Here is a 7,709-nt window from a genome sequence, read left to right on the forward strand (position 1 = left end):
GCCCCGCCGACCAAGCCAGTCGGCGCCACCCCGCCCCCGCTCTGCTCCACGGCCGCAGCCAGCCCTGGCCACATGGCGCACGCGCACTGCGCTCGCCAACTGTGCCGGATGAGCTGCCCGGTCCTGGCCCTACGGGCGCACTCTCAGTTTGTATTTTAAAAAGGCATCTCCCCCTTCTTTACTTTCTTTGGTTTCAGGCACTATGGGCTACATTTACACTTCAAAGACATGGTAAGTTTTATAATTTCAAGGGACAAAGAATGTAGATTTTTTTTGCCCCTTAAAAAAAAGAGTACAGGGCAATTTTATTCCAATATCCTGATCTTTTATAATATCTACAAACATTTTGAGAAGAGTAGGCGAGGTTTGGGGAGTGGTAAAAACGGATGGGCTTTAACTGATTTCTAGAGTTGCTTTTCTGGTTTTGTAGAGATTTGTAAGACATGCAGTTGTTTCTGATCCTCCAAAGAATTAGATCACAGTCTGAAAATCAAGGAACTGGCTCATTTTTTAAAACTAAATTTGCTTTTTTATATCAGGGAGATTTTTAACTAAATTGGGAATCAAAAGATTTATGTCTTTGTCAAGTCTCTACAAAGCATTTTAACAAAAGCCTTTTTTCTAGGTACACAATTCAACCTTGGCCCATGAATATTGGCATTTTATAAGTCATTTGTGGGAGGGGGAGGATGGAAGTTGGGTCCTCTTTCCTCTGTGAAAGGGGGTTGTGAATAGTCCTTAATGTTTCTTTAAAATATTTTTTAAATGTTTATTTTTGAGAAAAGAACGAGGGAGAGTGAGCAGGAGAGGGACATGTAAGGTTTAATAGATGAAGGCAGAGGTGAGAGGAAAGGGAGAGACCAAGTTATGGAGCCAAGAAAGCCTTTATTGGAGTCTGCAATTCCTGGGCGAGGTTCCATGACTCCGGAGTGGGGAGTCAGGGAAGTCGCGCCTGGTACGGGAGAGCAAGGTGTTTTATAGGTGCAAGAGTTCCGGGTTTGACCTCAGGTGGGCAGATAGCCAAGTAAGGGCATCTTTGCACTGTGGCAGGATAGGATTGGCTGCTTGCTTCAGTGGGGGATGCTGGAATTCCAGTGGTGAGACTTTCCTGTTTGAGACATTCCAAATCGGAGAGTGGGGGTCGTCGGTCCCTGGCGGTGCCTGGAACTATTATCTGACCTGCAATAAAATGGCCACTGGTGCTTTTCAAATGGCTCGGGTCATTCCAGGTTTGCAGGTGGGGGTTGTCGGTGCATGCAACTCTCCACAGCAAAGTAGCCACTCAGTCACCCTTCCATGGCAACTCTTGCAGGACAGAGAGAGAGGGAGACCCAGCATCTAAAGCAGGTTCCAGGCCCTGAGTTGTTAGCAGAATCTGACCCTGGAAACCACGAGATAATGACCTGAGCCAAAGTTGGATGCTTAACCAACTGAGCCATCCAGGCGCCCCTAATCCTTAATCTCTCTAATTTCTTTCTAAATTTGGTAGGATCTTCTGAAAGTAAGGTAAAATGACTATAATGTAAAAGCTCTGCTGCTGTCCAGGGACACGAATTCTTCTGTGGCGGGGGGTCTAGGACACACCTGGAAAGGACATTGCGTAGGAATGCCTGAGGCCGGCAGAGCCTGATTACAGAGCCCTGGACGGTAGGAGCGAAGGAAGCCTATTGCTGGTCCCGGATGCTTTTGTTCAACTCTCTTCCTCGCTTTTAGCATTGCTGTGAGTAATGTGCATACTTTGAACCTGCAGATTAGGCTGGGCGCTCCCTGTAAATCTTTGTAGGGAAGGGGAAGTTACAGCAGGCAGATGAGGCTAGATTTTAAAAAGGGGAACTTAGTTTGGATGTGGACTTTTATTTTTATTTTTTCCATAAAAAAATTTTAAGCTTTTTTAAAAAAAACTCTAGTCAGTTAACATATAGTGCTCATCATGTTACAGAATCTGGTCTGGATCGCCCAGTGGGAAGAACCAAGCGGTACTCAGAGATCTTGGAAGGGAGGAGGTTTATTTTACACCGGTGGGCTCAGAGGAGATCATTCTCCAGAGGTCTGAGCTGAGAGCATCAGCAGAGGGAATAATTTATAGCCTGTTACTTCCGCATTCCTCATTAATGCATGCAACAGGCAGGGTGGGAAGAAGAACCCTGAAGGGGGAGCCTTGGATCTGGGACAGGTATTTCCTTATCAGTCCTGCTCGCCATCTTATAACAGATTTTTCCTTATCAGTCACAGCAAGTACCCTCCTTAATACCCATCACCCATTTAGCCCATCCCTGCCTACATCCCCTCCAGCAACCCTCAGTTTGTTTTTTGTAGGTAAGTTTCTTACAGTTTGCTTCCATCTCTCTTTTTTACCACCTTCCCCTGTGTTTATATTTTATTTCTTAAACTGCACACGTGTGAAATCACACAGTATTTGTCTTTCTCTGACTAACCTGTTTTGCGTAGTATAATACATTCTAGCTCTATCAATGTCATTGGAAATGGCAAGATTTCATTCTTTTTGATGGTTGAGCAATACTCCATTGTATATGTATACCACATCTTCTTATCGCTTCATCAGTTTATAGACATTTGGGGTGTCTCCATAGTTTGGCTATTATTGATAGTGCTGATATAAACATCAGGATGCATATGTCCCTTCAAATCAGTATTTTTGTATCCTTTGGGTAAATACCATAGTATGATTGCTGTATCATAGAGTAGTTCTGTTTTTAACTTTTAACCTCCATACTGTTTTATAGCTTGCTGTGCCAGTTCGCATTCCCACCAACAGAAGGAATCCCCACTGCATCCCCATCGACATCTGTTCTTTCCTGGGTTGTTAATTTTAGCCAATTCTGACAGGTGTGAGGTGGTATCTTATCATGGTTTTGATTTGCATTTCCCTGATGATAAGTGATGTTGGGCATCTTTTAATATGTTTGTTAGTCATTTGGATGTCTTCTTTGGGAAAGCGTCTATTCATATCTTCACTGGTTGGTTTGTTTGTTTTGGGTGTTGGGTTTGATAAGTTCTTTACAGATTTTGGATATTAGCCCTTTATCAGAGAATGTTGTTTGCAAATATCTTTTCCCACTCCGTAGGCTGCCTTTTGGTTTTGTTGATTCTTTCCTTCATTGTACAGAAGCTTTTTATTTTAATGAAGGAATGTGGAAGTTTCCTGATTTCTGTTCTTTTATTTTGTCAAGGGAGTCCCTAAGGCTAGCTGTTATTCTAATAAGAGAATTGAGAGCTTTCTATAAGGTATATTTTCCTATTAAATATAGCCAAAGGGGCCCCTGGGCGGCTCAGTTGGTTGAACATCTGACTCTTGATTTCAGCTCAGGTTATGATCTCATGGTCGTGGGATTGAGCCCCACATCAGACTCTGTGCTGAGTGTAGAGTCTCTCTCTTTCTCTCCCTCTGCCCCTCTCCTCTGCTTATGCGATCTCTCTCTCTCTCAACATAAAATTAAAAAAAATACATTATAAAGGACCCTTTGGCCACTGGTGAGTAGGATCTGTGAATAGTGACTCAAATCAATAAACTTTCTAAGGGCTTAATGAAGACTTAAGAGGCATCCTAAGAGGGAAGTCCCTCTGATCCAAAAGTTTACTTCCAAAATTAGTTTAAGAAAACAAAAGTCTGCCTTGCACAGATCATAAGGGTGGTGTAGTGAAAACAGTGTTTCCTGTCCTCATGAAATCATGAGATGCCTCCAGGCACAGATTCACTCATCTGTGACACTAGGCAGGTGCTACTGGAATGGGACTTGCCAGCATTGACAAGCAATGAACGTTAAGATAACAAAGGTTCCTCTGGGCTAGATCCTCTAATGACAAACTTCCCTGAGAGCTGGCATAGCTGGACAGAGAGAGAGAGAGAGAGAGAGAGAAAGACTCAGATTCACGGTCTTTTTGGCCACCAAGGTGCACTCTGGTAAGCATACCCTCTAAATGATAGTGACCAAAGACAATATTCTCACTGGTCACAAAACAAAGCTCTTAGGAGATAGACTATGACAAAAGGAAAAATGCTAATCCACAGCAGAGATTGTCTTATATGCACATTAACAGCTTTAGCTAAGCCTGGGGTCTTTTGGAGCCACACTAATAATACCTGTGAGGGATGTACTGTGGGGTTGGGAAGTATGTGTTGTTTTATAGTGTATCTTGTTGCCCAGAAGTTTTCTTGAGGTTGACAGGTGACCTACTGTCAAAGAAGCAGTTCCATGGCCAACTTATCCCAATACAGGAAGCTTTGAGTTAGGCGATGAGTGCTCTACGAGCTTTTAAGTCCTGCCCCTAAGCCCACCAATTCTATGGCTTTGGCTTCCAAGATGTCCCTTAGCAACAGCCTTTACTTTATGTGCACATTAACTCACAACAAAGTTTGTATGAAAAATGACATAAAAGACATAGGCAAAGGAAAACAAAGACTACATCTGGGAGGAAATGGATCAGAAACCAAAGAGTCCTCTACCAAATTTAGCCAGCGAGTTCCTCGGCTCAAGAAACTAGTTCCACAAGTCTAAATTTAGAAAAGAAAAAGGCCTCTCCCCACTCTTACTCTACAAGACATCACAGAGAGAGAGACTCTGGGAGACTGACATGTAAGAAATCTTCCCATTCTGCCAGCTGTTTGTCAGAGGTCCCGAAGTCTCTCAGCTGCCATGTGTCCAGGGAGCCGGTGTCCTGCTGATGACGCCAACCACTGGGGAGGAAGACTTTCCTTTCCTCTTCGTGGTGCTTCTAGCTGGAATAAGAATCCACTTGACATGAGACAGATTCACAAGATCAATTTTAGTTTTATACATAGGGGGAATCGTCACAAGCTGTGAAATTTCAGAGACAATGAGGCAACATGAGGTTTATATGAGTTAAGGACAGGGGTAGGGATCTGAGGACCCAAAGGAGTCAGAGACTATTTTATTTAGTAGGAAGGTGGGAGAAGATGTTTGGAAAACATAGGTTGTCGTATTATGCAGGTTTCTTAGGAAAGAGGAGTCTCTGCGAATAGCTGTCGTCTTGGTATAAGCATGCAGCAGAGGGGGAGGTAAATAAAGCACTTTTATGCATCTGCTGAATTTTGATTATTTTCTTAAAAACATTTATTTATTTTTGAGAGGCAGAGAGACAGATCATGAGCAGGGGAGGGGCAGAGAAGGAGGGAGACACAGAATGGGAAGCAGGCTCCAGGCTCTAAGCTAGCTGTCAGCACAGAGCCTGATGTGGGGCTTGAACCAATGAACCATGAGATCATGACCTGAGCTGAAGCCTGTCGCTTAACCAACGGAGCCACCCAGGCGGCCCATGGATTTTGATTGTTTTTTACTCAAAATAATGTTATGCTAAAGTGACCCATTTGGGGCAATCTGCCAGTAGTCCCTACTCTTATATCCATCATCTCATTTGATCTAAATTGTGATAACTATTTTCAAAACCTACAGGTTTTGTTGTGGGGACCAAATCTATGTAAGTGGCAATTAAACACACATGTGTATTGTTCTGATCATAAGCTTAACAGGAACTCGGAGAAGGGACTGAATGTGTGAGTTTAAACTTGGGGGATTCGTGGGTATGAGGTAGGATCGGAGTTGGCCATCTAGGAATTTTATATTCCTCGAGACACAGCTTTGAAGGACACTACAACTGACAATGGGATGAACTGACTCCTTCTTGGAGCACTATTGATGTATATGTTCCCTCAAGTGCATTTCTAGAACAGTCTGGACACATTTATCTAAAACAAAGTTCTTGTGTCTGTGTGATGGTGGAAATGGCCAGGAGAGGTCCAAAGATGAGTGGGTGACGCAACTTAAAGTTTACCTAGGTAGGAGACTCTTGTTAAAAACCCAACCCAACCCAACCCAACCCAACCCAACCCTTGCATGGAAGGGTAGCAGGTGCATGAACTTGCACGTTTAACTCCCCAGTGTCTGATACAGAACACTATGGGCAAAATCCTGGAGTACAGACACTGAAAAGGGGAACCACTTTTAAATAGCACTGGTTGAGGAAAAGAACTAACAACTGTCCAAAGACCAACTGAATGAACTGTATTTTTGCTGTGGATCCATAGATCTGACCTAAATAGATGTGTAGGAAAACACTGCTTTCCCAAGAGGGCCTTTATTCAGAAGGTGGTAGATTTTACCATAACAACACTTGAGTTTATTTTTCTATGTTATATTTTTATTTCTGTCACTAAAAAATATTTTCTATGAAAAACTTGAACTTAGTACTTCCACCTTAAGTAATTTCTATTAATGTTATGTGTTGGCCCCGGGGGGCATGAGGTCAAGGTTTGGTGAAGAAATACTATTTCTCTTTTTTTATTTTGAGATTGCAGGAGACTTTTGTGTCTCAGGGAACACGAAATTAAGTGAAGGAGATGTTATTACATGATGCTGTAGAGCAGTCTAAGGATGAGCATCAGAAGTGTTCAGAGATTTCTTGGTTCCAACATGCTAAGCCCATTATTTCTTTTATTTGCATTGACATGACAACCATTGATATTAATCACCATAAAAGATTTCACTTGTTATTAAAGTCTGCCGGGGTGGCTGTTACACAGGAAATGTTGCACAATAAATGTAAATTCTGCAAAAAAGGAAAAAACAGAACTTGCAGTGGGGCCTGGGGTGGAGGGTGGCACCAGAGAAGCCTAGGAAAGCAAACAGGGAAGGGATGGCTTGGGTTTTGACATCTGTGAGAGGGCAGTAGAGAGACTGAGTTACCAAGATAGGGATTTAGGAAAGACAGAGGTGGCAGGAGGAGGAGAGGGGGGAGAGAAGGAAAAGAAGCAGAGGGAGGAAGCCCCATGGGTCAGATGTTTGTCAATCTGAATTGTGGCAAAAGGCAGAGATCTTTTTGTCTCTGATGGGAGGAAAAGTTCTTTATCTGTCCTTCAAGGTCTTCTAGCTGGACTAAGAATTACATTTACCTGAGACTGATTAATAGAACAAAGCATGGTTTTATTACATGTGCACCAAGACCCGCTAATGAAATTGGGACCTAACGAAATGAGCAGGCAGGTTTTATACATTTTAGACAAAGAAAATAAATCTGTGAGGAGTTGACAGGATAAGGAAAACTTAACTTTGGAAGCTTAAGTTAGTAAGGAGTTCTAGACAGAATTTGGGCTGTGGGAATAAATTAGTAAAAAGTAAGCAAGGTTGTTCACACAGCTCAGCGTTTCTCATCTCAAGTAATAAGGATGTCTCCTTACCTCCTGGCACAGGGGTGGCACCTTTCACATGGGAAATGCCCTTCTTGCTTTCAGGGGGCTAGAGGACGGTCTGAGTTTCCCTCCTGTATAGGCTGTCTCTTAAATAAGTTTTATTTTAAATAATCAGTATACTAAAATGGCAAATTTGGGGGCAACCTGCCTTTGATCCCTACACATCTTAAAAGATTTCCATTTTGAGGGTGTCTGAGTGACTCAGTTTGGCATCCAACTCTTGGTTTCTGCAGAGGTTGTGGTCTCATGGTTCATGGGTTCAAGTTCCACATTGGGCTCTGTGCTTTCAGCATACAGCCTTGGGATTCTCTGTCCCCCTCTCTCTGCGCCTCCCCTGCTCTCTCTGTCTCTCTCAGAAAATAAATAAACTTAAAAAAAAAAGATTTCCATTTGAAATGTTAGTCAACAGGGTTGAGACCAAGAGCTTTAAGCATCTATGAGAAATGCTTAAAACGTTAGTGACTCTGAGAGCCATTATAATGCC

The 7,709-nt window shown here is 42.8% G+C and overlaps 1 protein-coding gene across 2 annotated transcripts in view; it reads left to right on the plus strand.

Moving 5' to 3' along the window:
- The window catches only part of PHEX (phosphate regulating endopeptidase homolog X-linked), a 225,339-nt gene that overhangs the window by 96,038 nt on the left and 121,592 nt on the right, over positions 1 to 7,709 (plus strand). The window lies entirely within an intron of this gene.

The sequence above is a fragment of the Suricata suricatta genome, chromosome X (genome assembly GCF_006229205.1).
Source record: "Suricata suricatta isolate VVHF042 chromosome X, meerkat_22Aug2017_6uvM2_HiC, whole genome shotgun sequence".
Lineage (NCBI taxonomy): Eukaryota > Metazoa > Chordata > Mammalia > Carnivora > Herpestidae > Suricata > Suricata suricatta.